This window comes from Myxine glutinosa, chromosome 6 (assembly GCF_964187855.1).
Source record: "Myxine glutinosa chromosome 6, kmMyxGlut1.1, whole genome shotgun sequence".
Taxonomy (NCBI): domain Eukaryota; kingdom Metazoa; phylum Chordata; class Myxini; order Myxiniformes; family Myxinidae; genus Myxine; species Myxine glutinosa.
In genome coordinates, this window is record NC_136266.1 from 156521577 (window position 1) to 156540968 (window position 19392).

The following is a 19392-nucleotide window of genomic DNA, read 5'->3' on the forward strand; positions in this document are numbered from 1 at the left end:
GGTTTCCTGCACCAACACAAGTGCGAAAAGTGGTTTTTCAACACTAACACAAGTGCGAAAAGTGGTTTTTCAACACTATCACAAGTGCAAAAAGTGTTTTTTCTACACTAATACAAGTGCAAAAGTGGTTTCCTGCACCAACACAAGTGCGAAAAGTGGTTTTTCAACACTAACACAAGTGCGAAAAGTGGTTTTTCAACACTAACACAAGTGCGAAAAGTGGTTTTTCCACACTAACACAAGTGCAAAAGTGGTTTCCTGCACCAACACAAGTGCGAAAAGTGGTTTTTCAACACTAACTCAAGTGCGAAAAGTGGTTTTTCAACACTAACACAAGTGCGAAAAGTGGTTTTTCAACACTAACACAAGTGCGAAAAGTGTTTTTTCCACACTAATACAAGTGCAAAAGTGGTTTCCTGCACCAACACAAGTGCGAAAAGTGGTTTTTCAACACTAACACAAGTGCGAAAAGTGGTTTTTCCACACTAATACAAGTGCGAAAAGTTGTTTTTCCACACTAATACAAGTGCAAAAGTGGTTTTTCAACACTAACACAAGTGCGAAAAGTGGTTTTTCAACACTAACACAAGTGCGAAAAGTGTTTTTTCCACACTAATACAAGTGCAAAAGTGGTTTTTCAACACTAACACAAGTGCGAAAAGTGGTTTTTCAACACTAACACAAGTGCGAAAAGTGTTTTTTCCACACTAATACAAGTGCAAAAGTGGTTTCGTGCACCAACCAAAGTGCGAAAAGTGGTTTTTCAACACTAACACAAGTGCGAAAAGTGTTTTTTCCACACTAATACAAGTGCAAAAGTGGTTTCCTGCACCAACACAAGTGCGAAAAGTGGTTTTTGAACACTAACACAAGTGCGAAAAGTGGTTTTTCCACACTAACACAAGTGCGAAAAGTGTTTTTTCCACACTAATACAAGTGCAAAAGCGGTTTCCTGCACCAACACAAGTGCGAAAAGTGGTTTTTCAACACTAACACAAGTGCGAAATGTGGTTTTTCAACACTATCACAAGTGCAAAAAGTGTTTTTTCCACACTAATACAAGTGCAAAAGTGGTTTCCTGCACCAACACAAGTGCGAAAAGTTGTTTTTCCACACTAATACAAGTGCAAAAGTGGTTTTTCAACACTAACACAAGTGCGAAAAGTGGTTTTTCAACACTAACACAAGTGCGAAAAGTGTTTTTTCCACACTAATACAAGTGCAAAAGTGGTTTTTCAACACTAACGCAAGTGCGAAAAGTGGTTTTTCAACACTAACACAAGTGCGAAAAGTGTTTTTTCCACACTAATACAAGTGCAAAAGTGGTTTCGTGCACCAACACAAGTGCGAAAAGTGTTTTTTCAACACTAACACAAGTGCGAAAAGTGTTTTTTCCACACTAATACAAGTGCAAAAGTGGTTTCCTGCACCAACACAAGTGCGAAAAGTGGTTTTTCAACACTAACACAAGTGCGAAAAGTGGTTTTTCAACACTAACACAAATGCGAAAAGTGGTTTTTCCACACTAATACAAGTGCAAAAGTGGTTTCCTGCACCAACACAAGTGCGAAAAGTGGTTTTTCAACACTAACACAAGTGCGAAAAGTGTTTTTTCCACACTAATACAAGTGCAAAAGTGGTTTCCTGCACCAACACAAGTGCGAAAAGTGGTTTTTGAACACTAACACAAGTGCGAAAAGTGGTTTTTCGACACTAACACAAGTGCGAAAAGTGTTTTTTCCACACTAATACAAGTGCAAAAGTGGTTTCCTGCACCAACACAAGTGCAAAAAGTGGTTTTTCAACACTAACACAAGTGCGAAATGTGGTTTTTCAACACTATCACAAGTGCAAAAAGTGTTTTTTCCACACTAATACAAGTGCGAAAAGTGGTTTTTCAACACAAACACAAGTGCGAAAAGTGTTTTTTCCACACTAATACAAGTGCAAAAGTGGTTTCCTGCACCAACACAAGTGCGAAAAGTGGTTTTTCAACACTAACACAAGTGCGAAAAGTGGTTTTTCAACACTAACACATGCGCGAAAAGTGGTTTTTCCACACTAATACAAGTGCAAAAGCAGTTTCCTGCACCAACACAAGTGCAAAAAGTGGTTTTTCAACACTAACACAAGTGCGAAAAGTGGTTTTTCAACACTATCACAAGTGCAAAAAGTGTTTTTTCCACACTAATACAAGTGCAAAAGTGGTTTCCTGCACCAACATAAGTGCGAAAAGTGGTTTTTCAACACTAACACAAGTGCGAAAAGTGGTTTTTCAACACTAACACAAGTGCGAAAAGTGGTTTTTCAACACTAACACAAGTGCGAAAAGTGGTTTTTCCAAACTAATACAAGTGCAAAAGTGGTTTCCTGCACCAACACAAGTGCGAAAAGTTGCTTTTCAACACTAACACAAGTGCGAAAAGTGGTTTTTCAACACTATCACAAGTGCAAAAAGTGTTTTTTCCACACTAATACAAGTGCAAAAGTGGTTTCCTGCACCAACACAAGTGCGAAAAGTGGTTTTTCAACAATAACACAAGTGCGAAAAGTGGTTTTTCAACACTAACACAACTGTGAAAAGTGGTTTTTCCACATTAATGCAAGTGCAAAAGTGGTTTCCTGCACCAACACAAGTGCGAAAAGTGGTTTTTCAACACTAACACAAGTGCGAAAAGTGGTTTTTCAACACTAACACAAGTGCGAAAAGTGGTTTTTCCACACTAATACAAGTGCAAAAGTGGTTTCCTGCACCAACACAAGTGCGAAAAGTGGTTTTTCAACACTAACACATGTGCGAAAAGTGGTTTTTCAACACTAACACAAGTGCGAAAAGTGGTTTTTCCACACTAATACAAGTGCAAAAGTGGCTTCCTGCACCAACACAAGTGCGAAAAGTGGTTTTTCAACACTAACACAAGTGCGAAAAGTGGTTTTTCAACACTATCACAAGTGCAAAAAGTGGTTTTTCCGCACTAATACAAGTGCAAAAGTGGTTTCCTGCACCAACACAAGTGCGAAAAGTGGTTTTTCAACACTAACACAAGTGCGAAAAGTGGTTTTTCAACACTATCACAAGTGCAAAAAGTGTTTTTTCTACACTAATACAAGTGCAAAAGTGGTTTCCTGCACCAACACAAGTGCGAAAAGTGGTTTTTCAACACTAACACAAGTGCGAAAAGTGGTTTTTCAACACTAACACAAGTGCGAAAAGTGGTTTTTCCACACTAACACAAGTGCAAAAGTGGTTTCCTGCACCAACACAAGTGCGAAAAGTGGTTTTTCAACACTAACTCAAGTGCGAAAAGTGGTTTTTCAACACTAACACAAGTGCGAAAAGTGGTTTTTCAACACTAACACAAGTGCGAAAAGTGTTTTTTCCACACTAATACAAGTGCAAAAGTGGTTTCCTGCACCAACACAAGTGCGAAAAGTGGTTTTTCAACACTAACACAAGTGCGAAAAGTGGTTTTTCCACACCAATACAAGTGCGAAAAGTTGTTTTTCCACACTAATACAAGTGCAAAAGTGGTTTTTCAACACTAACACAAGTGCGAAAAGTGGTTTTTCAACACTAACACAAGTGCGAAAAGTGTTTTTTCCACACTAATACAAGTGCAAAAGTGGTTTTTCAACACTAACACAAGTGCGAAAAGTGGTTTTTCAACACTAACACAAGTGCGAAAAGTGTTTTTTCCACACTAATACAAGTGCAAAAGTGGTTTCGTGCACCAACCAAAGTGCGAAAAGTGGTTTTTCAACACTAACACAAGTGCGAAAAGTGTTTTTTCCACACTAATACAAGTGCAAAAGTGGTTTCCTGCACCAACACAAGTGCGAAAAGTGGTTTTTGAACACTAACACAAGTGCGAAAAGTGGTTTTTCCACACTAACACAAGTGCGAAAAGTGTTTTTTCCACACTAATACAAGTGCAAAAGCGGTTTCCTGCACCAACACAAGTGCGAAAAGTGGTTTTTCAACACTAACACAAGTGCGAAATGTGGTTTTTCAACACTATCACAAGTGCAAAAAGTGTTTTTTCCACACTAATACAAGTGCGAAAAGTGGTTTTTCAACACAAACACAAGTGCGAAAAGTGTTTTTTCCACACTAATACAAGTGCAAAAGTGGTTTCCTGCACCAACACAAGTGCGAAAAGTGGTTTTTCAACACTAACACAAGTGCGAAAAGTGGTTTTTCAACACTAACACATGCGCGAAAAGTGGTTTTTCCACACTAATACAAGTGCAAAAGCGGTTTCCTGCACCAACACAAGTGCAAAAAGTGGTTTTTCAACACTAACACAGGTGCGAAAAGTGGTTTTTCAACACTATCACAAGTGCAAAAAGTGTTTTTTCCACACTAATACAAGTGCAAAAGTGGTTTCCTGCACCAACACAAGTGCGAAAAGTTGTTTTTCCACACTAATACAAGTGCAAAAGTGGTTTTTCAACACTAACACAAGTGCGAAAAGTGGTTTTTCAACACTAACACAAGTGCGAAAAGTGTTTTTTCCACACTAATACAAGTGCAAAAGTGGTTTTTCAACACTAACGCAAGTGCGAAAAGTGGTTTTTCAACACTAACACAAGTGCGAAAAGTGTTTTTTCCACACTAATACAAGTGCAAAAGTGGTTTCGTGCACCAACACAAGTGCGAAAAGTGGTTTTTCAACACTAACACAAGTGCGAAAAGTGTTTTTTCCACACTAATACAAGTGCAAAAGTGGTTTCCTGCACCAACACAAGTGCGAAAAGTGGTTTTTCAACACTAACACAAGTGCGAAAAGTGTTTTTTCCACACTAATACAAGTGCAAAAGTGGTTTCCTGCACCAACACAAGTGCGAAAAGTGGTTTTTGAACACTAACACAAGTGCGAAAAGTGGTTTTTCGACACTAACACAAGTGCGAAAAGTGTTTTTTCCACACTAATACAAGTGCAAAAGTGGTTTCCTGCACCAACACAAGTGCAAAAAGTGGTTTTTCAACACTAACACAAGTGCGAAATGTGGTTTTTCAACACTATCACAAGTGCAAAAAGTGTTTTTTCCACACTAATACAAGTGCGAAAAGTGGTTTTTCAACACAAACACAAGTGCGAAAAGTGTTTTTTCCACACTAATACAAGTGCAAAAGTGGTTTCCTGCACCAACACAAGTGCGAAAAGTGGTTTTTCAACACTAACACAAGTGCGAAAAGTGGTTTTTCAACACTAACACATGCGCGAAAAGTGGTTTTTCCACACTAATACAAGTGCAAAAGCAGTTTCCTGCACCAACACAAGTGCAAAAAGTGGTTTTTCAACACTAACACAAGTGCGAAAAGTGGTTTTTCAACACTATCACAAGTGCAAAAAGTGTTTTTTCCACACTAATACAAGTGCAAAAGTGGTTTCCTGCACCAACATAAGTGCGAAAAGTGGTTTTTCAACACTAACACAAGTGCGAAAAGTGGTTTTTCAACACTAACACAAGTGCGAAAAGTGGTTTTTCAACACTAACACAAGTGCGAAAAGTGGTTTTTCCAAACTAATACAAGTGCAAAAGTGGTTTCCTGCACCAACACAAGTGCGAAAAGTTGCTTTTCAACACTAACACAAGTGCGAAAAGTGGTTTTTCAACACTATCACAAGTGCAAAAAGTGTTTTTTCCACACTAATACAAGTGCAAAAGTGGTTTCCTGCACCAACACAAGTGCGAAAAGTGGTTTTTCAACAATAACACAAGTGCGAAAAGTGGTTTTTCAACACTAACACAACTGTGAAAAGTGGTTTTTCCACATTAATGCAAGTGCAAAAGTGGTTTCCTGCACCAACACAAGTGCGAAAAGTGGTTTTTCAACACTAACACAAGTGCGAAAAGTGGTTTTTCAACACTAACACAAGTGCGAAAAGTGGTTTTTCCACACTAATACAAGTGCAAAAGTGGTTTCCTGCACCAACACAAGTGCGAAAAGTGGTTTTTCAACACTAACACATGTGCGAAAAGTGGTTTTTCAACACTAACACAAGTGCGAAAAGTGGTTTTTCCACACTAATACAAGTGCAAAAGTGGCTTCCTGCACCAACACAAGTGCGAAAAGTGGTTTTTCAACACTAACACAAGTGCGAAAAGTGGTTTTTCAACACTATCACAAGTGCAAAAAGTGGTTTTTCCGCACTAATACAAGTGCAAAAGTGGTTTCCTGCACCAACACAAGTGCGAAAAGTGGTTTTTCAACACTAACACAAGTGCGAAAAGTGGTTTTTCAACACTATCACAAGTGCAAAAAGTGTTTTTTCTACACTAATACAAGTGCAAAAGTGGTTTCCTGCACCAACACAAGTGCGAAAAGTGGTTTTTCAACACTAACACAAGTGCGAAAAGTGGTTTTTCAACACTAACACAAGTGCGAAAAGTGGTTTTTCCACACTAACACAAGTGCAAAAGTGGTTTCCTGCACCAACACAAGTGCGAAAAGTGGTTTTTCAACACTAACTCAAGTGCGAAAAGTGGTTTTTCAACACTAACACAAGTGCGAAAAGTGGTTTTTCAACACTAACACAAGTGCGAAAAGTGTTTTTTCCACACTAATACAAGTGCAAAAGTGGTTTCCTGCACCAACACAAGTGCGAAAAGTGGTTTTTCAACACTAACACAAGTGCGAAAAGTGGTTTTTCCACACTAATACAAGTGCGAAAAGTTGTTTTTCCACACTAATACAAGTGCAAAAGTGGTTTTTCAACACTAACACAAGTGCGAAAAGTGGTTTTTCAACACTAACACAAGTGCGAAAAGTGTTTTTTCCACACTAATACAAGTGCAAAAGTGGTTTTTCAACACTAACACAAGTGCGAAAAGTGGTTTTTCAACACTAACACAAGTGCGAAAAGTGTTTTTTCCACACTAATACAAGTGCAAAAGTGGTTTCGTGCACCAACCAAAGTGCGAAAAGTGGTTTTTCAACACTAACACAAGTGCGAAAAGTGTTTTTTCCACACTAATACAAGTGCAAAAGTGGTTTCCTGCACCAACACAAGTGCGAAAAGTGGTTTTTGAACACTAACACAAGTGCGAAAAGTGGTTTTTCCACACTAACACAAGTGCGAAAAGTGTTTTTTCCACACTAATACAAGTGCAAAAGCGGTTTCCTGCACCAACACAAGTGCGAAAAGTGGTTTTTCAACACTAACACAAGTGCGAAATGTGGTTTTTCAACACTATCACAAGTGCAAAAAGTGTTTTTTCCACACTAATACAAGTGCGAAAAGTGGTTTTTCAACACAAACACAAGTGCGAAAAGTGTTTTTTCCACACTAATACAAGTGCAAAAGTGGTTTCCTGCACCAACACAAGTGCGAAAAGTGGTTTTTCAACACTAACACAAGTGCGAAAAGTGGTTTTTCAACACTAACACATGCGCGAAAAGTGGTTTTTCCACACTAATACAAGTGCAAAAGCGGTTTCCTGCACCAACACAAGTGCAAAAAGTGGTTTTTCAACACTAACACAGGTGCGAAAAGTGGTTTTTCAACACTATCACAAGTGCAAAAAGTGTTTTTTCCACACTAATACAAGTGCAAAAGTGGTTTCCTGCACCAACACAAGTGCGAAAAGTTGTTTTTCCACACTAATACAAGTGCAAAAGTGGTTTTTCAACACTAACACAAGTGCGAAAAGTGGTTTTTCAACACTAACACAAGTGCGAAAAGTGTTTTTTCCACACTAATACAAGTGCAAAAGTGGTTTTTCAACACTAACGCAAGTGCGAAAAGTGGTTTTTCAACACTAACACAAGTGCGAAAAGTGTTTTTTCCACACTAATACAAGTGCAAAAGTGGTTTCGTGCACCAACACAAGTGCGAAAAGTGGTTTTTCAACACTAACACAAGTGCGAAAAGTGTTTTTTCCACACTAATACAAGTGCAAAAGTGGTTTCCTGCACCAACACAAGTGCGAAAAGTGGTTTTTCAACACTAACACAAGTGCGAAAAGTGGTTTTTCAACACTAACACAAATGCGAAAAGTGGTTTTTCCACACTAATACAAGTGCAAAAGTGGTTTCCTGCACCAACACAAGTGCGAAAAGTGGTTTTTCAACACTAACACAAGTGCGAAAAGTGTTTTTTCCACACTAATACAAGTGCAAAAGTGGTTTCCTGCACCAACACAAGTGCGAAAAGTGGTTTTTGAACACTAACACAAGTGCGAAAAGTGGTTTTTCGACACTAACACAAGTGCGAAAAGTGTTTTTTCCACACTAATACAAGTGCAAAAGCGGTTTCCTGCACCAACACAAGTGCAAAAAGTGGTTTTTCAACACTAACACAAGTGCGAAATGTGGTTTTTCAACACTATCACAAGTGCAAAAAGTGTTTTTTCCACACTAATACAAGTGCGAAAAGTGGTTTTTCAACACAAACACAAGTGCGAAAAGTGTTTTTTCCACACTAATACAAGTGCAAAAGTGGTTTCCTGCACCAACACAAGTGCGAAAAGTGGTTTTTCAACACTAACACAAGTGCGAAAAGTGGTTTTTCAACACTAACACATGCGCGAAAAGTGGTTTTTCCACACTAATACAAGTGCAAAAGCAGTTTCCTGCACCAACACAAGTGCAAAAAGTGGTTTTTCAACACTAACACAAGTGCGAAAAGTGGTTTTTCAACACTATCACAAGTGCAAAAAGTGTTTTTTCCACACTAATACAAGTGCAAAAGTGGTTTCCTGCACCAACATAAGTGCGAAAAGTGGTTTTTCAACACTAACACAAGTGCGAAAAGTGGTTTTTCAACACTAACACAAGTGCGAAAAGTGGTTTTTCAACACTAACACAAGTGCGAAAAGTGGTTTTTCCAAACTAATACAAGTGCAAAAGTGGTTTCCTGCACCAACACAAGTGCGAAAAGTTGCTTTTCAACACTAACACAAGTGCGAAAAGTGGTTTTTCAACACTATCACAAGTGCAAAAAGTGTTTTTTCCACACTAATACAAGTGCAAAAGTGGTTTCCTGCACCAACACAAGTGCGAAAAGTGGTTTTTCAACAATAACACAAGTGCGAAAAGTGGTTTTTCAACACTAACACAACTGTGAAAAGTGGTTTTTCCACATTAATGCAAGTGCAAAAGTGGTTTCCTGCACCAACACAAGTGCGAAAAGTGGTTTTTCAACACTAACACAAGTGCGAAAAGTGGTTTTTCAACACTAACACAAGTGCGAAAAGTGGTTTTTCCACACTAATACAAGTGCAAAAGTGGTTTCCTGCACCAACACAAGTGCGAAAAGTGGTTTTTCAACACTAACACATGTGCGAAAAGTGGTTTTTCAACACTAACACAAGTGCGAAAAGTGGTTTTTCCACACTAATACAAGTGCAAAAGTGGCTTCCTGCACCAACACAAGTGCGAAAAGTGGTTTTTCAACACTAACACAAGTGCGAAAAGTGGTTTTTCAACACTAACACAAGTGCGAAAAGTGGTTTTTCCACACTAATACAAGTGCAAAAGCGGTTTCCTGCACCAACACAAGTGCGAAAAGTGGTTTTTCAACACTAACACAAGTGCGAAAAGTGGTTTTTCAACAATATCACAAGTGCAAAAAGTGTTTTTTCCACACTAATACAAGTGCAAAAGTGGTTTCCTGCACCAACACAAGTGCGAAAAGTGGTTTTTCAACACTAACACAAGTGCGAAAAGTGGTTTTTCAACACTAACACAAGTGCGAAAAGTGGTTTTTCAACACTAACACAAGTGCGAAAAGTGGTTTTTCCAAAATAATACAAGTGCAAAAGTGGTTTCCTGCACCAACACAAGTGCGAAAAGTGGCTTTTCAACACTAACACAAGTGCGAAAAGTGGTTTTTCAACACTATCACAAGTGCAAAAAGTGTTTTTTCCACACTAATACAAGTGCAAAAGTGGTTTCCTGCACCAACACAAGTGCGAAAAGTGGTTTTTCAACAATAACACAAGTGCGAAAAGTGGTTTTTCAACACTAACACAACTGTGAAAAGTGGTTTTTCCACACTAATACAAGTGCAAAAGTGGTTTCCTGCACCAACACAAGTGCGAAAAGTGGTTTTTCAACACTAACACAAGTGCGAAAAGTGGTTTTTCCAAACTAATACAAGTGCAAAAGTGGTTTCCTGCACCAACACAAGTGCGAAAAGTGGTTTTTCAACACTAACACAAGTGCGAAAAGTGGTTTTTCAACACTAACACAAGTGCGAAAAGTCGTTTTTCCACACTAATACAAGTGCAAAAGTGGTTTCCTGCACCAACACAAGTGCGAAAAGTGGTTTTTCAACACTAACACAAGTGCGAAAAGTGGTTTTTCAACACTAACACAAGTGCGAAAAGTGGTTTTTCCACACTAACACAAGTGCAAAAGTTGTTTCCTGCACCAACACAAGTGCGAAAAGTGGTATTTCAACACTGACACAAGTGCGAAAAGTGGTTTTTCAACACTATCACAAGTGCGAAAAGTGTTTTTTCCACACTAATACAAGTGCAAAAGTGGTTTCCTGCACCAACACAAGTGCGAAAAGTGGTTTTTCAACACTAACACAAGTGCGAAAAGTGGTTTTTCAACACTAACACAAGTGCGAAAAGTGGTTTTTCAACACTAACACAAGTGCGAAAAGTGGTTTTTCCACACTAATACAAGTGCAAAAGTGGTTTCCTGCACCAACACAAGTGCGAAAAGTGGTTTTTCAACACTAACACAAGTGCGAAAAGTGGTTTTTCAACACTAACACAAGTGCGAAAAGTGGTTTTTCCACACTAATACAAGTGCAAAAGTGGTTTCCTGCACCAACACAAGTGCGAAAAGTGGTTTTTCAACACTAACACATGTGCGAAAAGTGGTTTTTCAACACTAACACAAGTGCGAAAAGTGGTTTTCCACACTAATACAAGTGCAAAAGTGGTTTCCTGCACCAACACAAGTGCGAAAAGTGGTTTTTCAACACTAACACAAGTGCGAAAAGTGGTTTTTCAACACTAACACAAGTGCGAAAAGTGGTTTTTCCACACTAATAGAAGTGCAAAAGCGGTTTCCTGCACCAACACAAGTGCGAAAAGTGGTTTTTCAACACTAACACAAGTGCGAAAAGTGGTTTTTCAACACTATCACAAGTGCAAAAAGTGTTTTTTCCACACTAATACAAGTGCAAAAGTGGTTTCCTGCACCAACACAAGAGCGAAAAGTGGTTTTTCAACACTAACACAAGTGCAAAAAGTGGTTTTTCAACACTAACACAAGTGCGAAAAGAGGTTTTTCAACACTAACACAAGTGCGAAAAGTGGTTTTTCCAAAATAATACAAGTGCAAAAGTGGTTTCCTGCACCAACACAAGTGCGAAAAGTGGCTTTTCAACACTAACACAAGTGCGAAAAGTGGTTTTTCAACACTATCACAAGTGCAAAAAGTGTTTTTTCCACACTAATACAAGTGCAAAAGTGGTTTCCTGCACCAACACAAGTGCGAAAAGTGGTTTTTCAACAATAACACAAGTGCGAAAAGTGGTTTTTCAACACTAACACAACTGTGAAAAGTGGTTTTTCCACACTAATACAAGTGCAAAAGTGGTTTCCTGCACCAACACAAGTGCGAAAAGTGGTTTTTCAACACTAACACAAGTGCGAAAAGTGGTTTTTCCAAACTAATACAAGTGCAAAAGTGGTTTCCTGCACCAACACAAGTGCGAAAAGTGGTTTTTCAACACTAACACAAGTGCGAAAAGTGGTTTTTCAACACTACCACAAGTGCAAAAGTCGTTTTTCCACACTAATACAAGTGCAAAAGTGGTTTCCTGCACCAACACAAGTGCGAAAAGTGGTTTTTCAACACTAAGACAAGTGCGAAAAGTGGTTTTTCAACACTAACACAAGTGCGAAAAGTGGTTTTTCCACACTAATACAAGTGCAAAAGTGGTTTCCTGCACCAACACAAGTGCGAAAAGTGGTTTTTCAACACTAACACAAGTGCGAAAAGTGGTTTTTCAACACTATCACAAGTGCAATAAGTGTTTTTTCCACACTAATACAAGTGCAAAAGTGGTTTCCTGCACCAACACAAGTGCGAAAAGTGGTTTTTCAACACTAACACAAGTGCGAAAAGTGGTTTTTCAACACTAACACAAGTGCGAAAAGTGGTTTTTTCACACTAATACAAGTGCAAAAGTGGTTTCCTGCACCAACACAAGTGCGAAAAGTGGTTTTTCAACACTAACACAAGTGCGAAAAGTGGTTTTTCAACACTATCACAAGTGCAAAAAGTGTTTTTTCCGCACTAATACAAGTGCAAAAGTGGTTTCCTGCACCAACACAAGTGCGAAAAGTGGTTTTTCAACACTAACACAAGTGCGAAAAGTGGTTTTTCAAGACTATCACAAGTGCAAAAAGTGTTTTTTCTACACTAATACAAGTGCAAAAGTGGTTTCCTGCACCAACACAAGTGCGAAAAGTGGTTTTTCAACACTAACACAAGTGCGAAAAGTGGTTTTTCAACACTAACACAAGTGCGAAAAGTGGTTTTTCCACACTAACACAAGTGCAAAAGTGGTTTCCTGCACCAACACAAGTGCGAAAAGTGGTTTTTCAACACTAACTCAAGTGCGAAAAGTGGTTTTTCAACACTAACACAAGTGCGAAAAGTGGTTTTTCAACACTAACACAAGTGCGAAAAGTGTTTTTTCCACACTAATACAAGTGCAAAAGTGGTTTCCTGCACCAACACAAGTGCGAAAAGTGGTTTTTCAACACTAACACAAGTGCGAAAAGTGGTTTTTCCACACTAATACAAGTGCGAAAAGTTGTTTTTCCACACTAATACAAGTGCAAAAGTGGTTTTTCAACACTAACACAAGTGCGAAAAGTGGTTTTTCAACACTAACACAAGTGCGAAAAGTGTTTTTTCCACACTAATACAAGTGCAAAAGTGGTTTTTCAACACTAACACAAGTGCGAAAAGTGGTTTTTCAACACTAACACAAGTGCGAAAAGTGTTTTTTCCACACTAATACAAGTGCAAAAGTGGTTTCGTGCACCAACACAAGTGCGAAAAGTGGTTTTTCAACACTAACACAAGTGCGAAAAGTGTTTTTTCCACACTAATACAAGTGCAAAAGTGGTTTCCTGCACCAACACAAGTGCGAAAAGTGGTTTTTGAACACTAACACAAGTGCGAAAAGTGGTTTTTCGACACTAACACAAGTGCGAAAAGTGTTTTTTCCACACTAATACAAGTGCAAAAGCGGTTTCCTGCACCAACACAAGTGCGAAAAGTGGTTTTTCAACACTAACACAAGTGCGAAATGTGGTTTTTCAACACTATCACAAGTGCAAAAAGTGTTTTTTCCACACTAATACAAGTGCGAAAAGTGGTTTTTCAACACAAACACAAGTGCGAAAAGTGTTTTTTCCACACTAATACAAGTGCAAAAGTGGTTTCCTGCACCAACACAAGTGCGAAAAGTGGTTTTTCAACACTAACACAAGTGCGAAAAGTGGTTTTTCAACACTAACACATGCGCGAAAAGTGGTTTTTCCACACTAATACAAGTGCAAAAGCGGTTTCCTGCACCAACACAAGTGCAAAAAGTGGTTTTTCAACACTAACACAAGTGCGAAAAGTGGTTTTTCAACACTATCACAAGTGCAAAAAGTGTTTTTTCCACACTAATACAAGTGCAAAAGTGGTTTCCTGCACCAACACAAGTGCGAAAAGTGGTTTTTCAACACTAACACAAGTGCGAAAAGTGGTTTTTCAACACTAACACAAGTGCGAAAAGTGGTTTTTCAACACTAACACAAGTGCGAAAAGTGGTTTTTCCAAACTAATACAAGTGCAAAAGTGGTTTCCTGCACCAACACAAGTGCGAAAAGTTGCTTTTCAACACTAACACAAGTGCGAAAAGTGGTTTTTCAACACTATCACAAGTGCAAAAAGTGTTTTTTCCACACTAATACAAGTGCAAAAGTGGTTTCCTGCACCAACACAAGTGCGAAAAGTGGTTTTTCAACAATAACACAAGTGCGAAAAGTGGTTTTTCAACACTAACACAACTGTGAAAAGTGGTTTTTCCACTAATACAAGTGCAAAAGTGGTTTCCTGCACCAACACAAGTGCGAAAAGTGGTTTTTCAACACTAACACAAGTGCGAAAAGTGGTTTTTCAACACTAACACAAGTGCGAAAAGTGGTTTTTCCAAACTAATACAAGTGCAAAAGTGGTTTCCTGCACCAACACAAGTGCGAAAAGTGGTTTTTCAACACTAACACAAGTGCGAAAAGTGGTTTTTCAACACTAACACAAGTGCGAAAAGTCGTTTTCCACACTAATACAAGTGCAAAAGTGGTTTCCTGCACCAACACAAGTGCGAAAAGTGGTTTTTCAACACTAACACAAGTGCGAAAAGTGGTTTTTCAACACTAACACAAGTGCGAAAAGTGGTTTTTCCACACTAATACAAGTGCAAAAGTGGTTTCCTGCACCAACACAAGTGCGAAAAGTGGTTTTTCAACACTAACACAAGTGCGAAAAGTGGTTTTTCAACACTATCACAAGTGCAAAAAGTGTTTTTTCCGCACTAATACAAGTGCAAAAGTGGTTTCCTGCACCAACACAAGTGCGAAAAGTGGTTTTTCAACACTATCACAAGTGCAAAAAGTGTTTTTTCTACACTAATACAAGTGCAAAAGTGGTTTCCTGCACCAACACAAGTGCGAAAAGTGGTTTTTCAACACTAACACAAGTGCGAAAAGTGGTTTTTCAACACTAACACAAGTGCGAAAAGTGGGTTTTCCACACTAACACAAGTGCAAAAGTGGTTTCCTGCACCAACACAAGTGCGAAAAAACACTAACACAAGTGCGAAAAGTGGTTTTTCAACACTAACACAAGTGCGAAAAGTGGTTTTTCAACACTAACACAAGTGCGAAAAGTATTTTTTCCACACTAATACAAGTGCAAAAGTGGTTTCCTGCACCAACACAAGTGCGAAAAGTGGTTTTTCAACACTAACACAAGTGCGAAAAGTGGTTTTTCCACACTAATACAAGTGCAAAAGTGGTTTCCTGCACCAACACAAGTGCGAAAAGTGGTTTTTCAACACTAACACAAGTGCGAAAAGTGGTTTTTCAACACTATCACAAGTGCAAAAAGTGTTTTTTCCGCACTAATACAAGTGCAAAAGTGGTTTCCTGCACCAACACAAGTGCGAAAAGTGGTTTTTCAACACTATCACAAGTGCAAAAAGTGTTTTTTCTACACTAATACAAGTGCAAAAGTGGTTTCCTGCACCAACACAAGTGCGAAAAGTGGTTTTTCAACACTAACACAAGTGCGAAAAGTGGTTTTTCAACACTAACACAAGTGCGAAAAGTGGGTTTTCCACACTAACACAAGTGCAAAAGTGGTTTCCTGCACCAACACAAGTGCGAAAAGTGGTTTTTCAACACTAACACAAGTGCGAAAAGTGGTTTTTCAACACTAACACAAGTGCGAAAAGTGGTTTTTCAACACTAACACAAGTGCGAAAAGTGGTTTTTCAACACTAACACAAGTGCGAAAAGTATTTTTTCCACACTAATACAAGTGCAAAAGTGGTTTCCTGCACCAACACAAGTGCGAAAAGTGGTTTTTCAACACTAACACAAGTGCGAAAAGTGGTTTTTCCACACTAATACAAGTGCGAAAAGTTGTTTTTCCACACTAATACAAGTGCAAAAGTGGTTTTTCAACACTAACACAAGTGCGAAAAGTCGTTTTTCAACACTAACACAAGTGCGAAAAGTGTTTTTTCCACACTAATACAAGTGCAAAAGTGGTTTTTCAACACTAACACAAGTGCGAAAAGTGGTTTTTCAACACTAACACAAGTGCGAAAAGTGTTTTTTCCACACTAATACAAGTGCAAAAGTGGTTTCGTGCACCAACACAAGTGCGAAAAGTGGTTTTTCAACACTAACACAAGTGCGAAAAGTGTTTTTTCCACACTAATACAAGTGCAAAAGTGGTTTCCTGCACCAACACAAGTGCGAAAAGTGGTTTTTCAACACTAACACAAGTGCGAAAAGTGGTTTTTCAACACTAACACAAATGCGAAAAGTGGTTTTTCCACACTAATACAAGTGCAAAAGTGGTTTCCTGCACCAACACAAGTGCGAAAAGTGGTTTTTCAACACTAACACAAGTGCGAAAAGTGTTTTTTCCACACTAATACAAGTGCAAAAGTGGTTTCCTGCACCAACACAAGTGCGAAAAGTGGTTTTTGAACACTAACACAAGTGCGAAAAGTGGTTTTTCGACACTAACACAAGTGCGAAAAGTGTTTTTTCCACAATAATACAAGTGCAAAAGCGGTTTCCTGCACCAACACAAGTGCGAAAAGTGGTTTTTCAACACTAACACAAGTGCGAAATGTGGTTTTTCAACACTATCACAAGTGCAAAAAGTGTTTTTTCCACACTAATACAAGTGCGAAAAGTAGTTTTTCAACACAAACACAAGTGCGAAAAGTGTTTTTTCCACACTAATACAAGTGCAAAAGTGGTTTCCTGCACCAACACAAGTGCGAAAAGTGGTTTTTCAACACTAACACAAGTGCGAAAAGTGGTTTTTCAACACTAACACATGCGCGAAAAGTGGTTTTTCCACACTAATACAAGTGCAAAAGCAGTTTCCTGAACCAACACAAGTGCAAAAAGTGGTTTTTCAACACTAACACAAGTGCGAAAAGTGGTTTTTCAACACTATCACAAGTGCAAAAAGTGTTTTTTCCACACTAATACAAGTGCAAAAGTGGTTTCCTGCACCAACATAAGTGCGAAAAGTGGTTTTTCAACACTAACACAAGTGCGAAAAGTGGTTTTTCAACACTAACACAAGTGCGAAAAGTGGTTTTTCAACACTAACACAAGTGCGAAAAGTGGTTTTTCCAAACTAATACAAGTGCAAAAGTGGTTTCCTGCACCAACACAAGTGCGAAAAGTTGCTTTTCAACACTAACACAAGTGCGAAAAGTGGTTTTTCAACACTATCACAAGTGCAAAAAGTGTTTTTTCCACACTAATACAAGTGCAAAAGTGGTTTCCTGCACCAACACAAGTGCGAAAAGTGGTTTTTCAACAATAACACAAGTGCGAAAAGTGGTTTTTCAACACTAACACAACTGTGAAAAGTGGTTTTTCCACATTAATACAAGTGCAAAAGTGGTTTCCTGCACCAACACAAGTGCGAAAAGTGGTTTTTCAACACTAACACAAGTGCGAAAAGTGGTTTTTCAACACTAACACAAGTGCGAAAAGTGGTTTTTCCACACTAATACAAGTGCAAAAGTGGTTTCCTGCTCCAACACAAGTGCGAAAAGTGGTTTTTCAACACTAACACATGTGCGAAAAGTGGTTTTTCAACACTAACACAAGTGCGAAAAGTGGTTTTTCAACACTAACACAAGTGCGAAAAGTGGTTTTTCAACACTAACACAAGTGCGAAAAGTGGTTTTTCCACACTAACACAAGTGCAAAAGTTGTTTCCTGCACCAACACAAGTGCGAAAAGTGGTATTTCAACACTGACACAAGTGCGAAAAGTGGTTTTTCAACACTATCACAAGTGCGAAAAGTGTTTTTTCCACAATAATACAAGTGCAAAAGTGGTTTCCTGCACCAACACAAGTGCGAAAAGTGGTTTTTCAACACTAACACAAGTGCGAAAAGTGGTTTTTCAACACTAACACAAGTGCGAAAAGTGGTTTTTCAACACTAACACAAGTGCGAAAAGTGGTTTTTCCACACTAATACAAGTGCAAAAGTGGTTTCCTGCACCAACACAAGTGCGAAAAGTGGTTTTTCAACACTAACACAAGTGCGAAAAGTGGTTTTTCAACACTAACACAAGTGCGAAAAGTGGTTTTTCCACACTAATACAAGTGCAAAAGTGGTTTCCTGCACCAACACAAGTGCGAAAAGTGGTTTTTCAACACTAACACATGTGCGAAAAGTGGTTTTTCAACACTAACACAAGTGCGAAAAGTGGTTTTCCACACTAATACAAGTGCAAAAGTGGTTTCCTGCACCAACACAAGTGCGAAAAGTGGTTTTTCAACACTAACACAAGTGCGAAAAGTGGTTTTTCAACACTAACACAAGTGCGAAAAGTGGTTTTTCCACACTAATAGAAGTGCAAAAGCGGTTTCCTGCACCAACACAAGTGCGAAAAGTGGTTTTTCAACACTAACACAAGTGCGAAAAGTGGTTTTTCAACACTATCACAAGTGCAAAAAGTGTTTTTTCCACACTAATACAAGTGCAAAAGTGGTTTCCTGCACCAACACAAGGGAGAAAAGTGGTTTTTCAACACTAACACAAGTGCGAAAAGTGGTTTTTCAACACTAACACAAGTGCGAAAAGTGGTTTTTCAACACTAACACAAGTGCGAAAAGTGGTTTTTCCAAAATAATACAAGTGCAAAAGTGGTTTCCTGCACCAACACAAGTGCGAAAAGTGGCTTTTCAACACTAACACAAGTGCGAAAAGTGGTTTTTCAACACTATCACAAGTGCAAAAAGTGTTTTTTCCACACTAATACAAGTGCAAAAGTGGTTTCCTGCACCAACACAAGTGCGAAAAGTGGTTTTTCAACAATAACACAAGTGCGAAAAGTGGTTTTTCAACACCAACACAACTGTGAAAAGTGGTTTTTCCACACTAATACAAGTGCAAAAGTGGTTTCCTGCACCAACACAAGTGCGAAAAGTGGTTTTTCAACACTAACACAAGTGCGAAAAGTGGTTTTTCCAAACTAATACAAGTGCAAAAGTGGTTTCCTGCACCAACACAAGTGCGAAAAGTGGTTTTTCAACACTAACACAAGTGCGAAAAGTGGTTTTTCAACACTACCACAAGTGCAAAAGTCGTTTTTCCACACTAATACAAGTGCAAAAGTGGTTTCCTGCACCAACACAAGTGCGAAAAGTGGTTTTTCAACACTAAGACAAGTGCGAAAAGTGGTTTTTCAACACTAACACAAGTGCGAAAAGTGGTTTTTCCACACTAATACAAGTGCAAAAGTGGTTTCCTGCACCAACACAAGTGCGAAAAGTGGTTTTTCAACACTAACACAAGTGCGAAAAGTGGTTTTTCAACACTATCACAAGTGCAATAAGTGTTTTTTCCACACTAATACAAGTGCAAAAGTGGTTTCCTGCACCAACACAAGTGCGAAAAGTGGTTTTTCAACACTAACACAAGTGCGAAAAGTGGTTTTTCAACACTAACACAAGTGCGAAAAGTGGTTTTTTCACACTAATACAAGTGCAAAAGTGGTTTCCTGCACCAACACAAGTGTGAAAAGTGGTTTTTCAACACTAACACAAGTGCGAAAAGTGGTTTTTCAACACTATCACAAGTG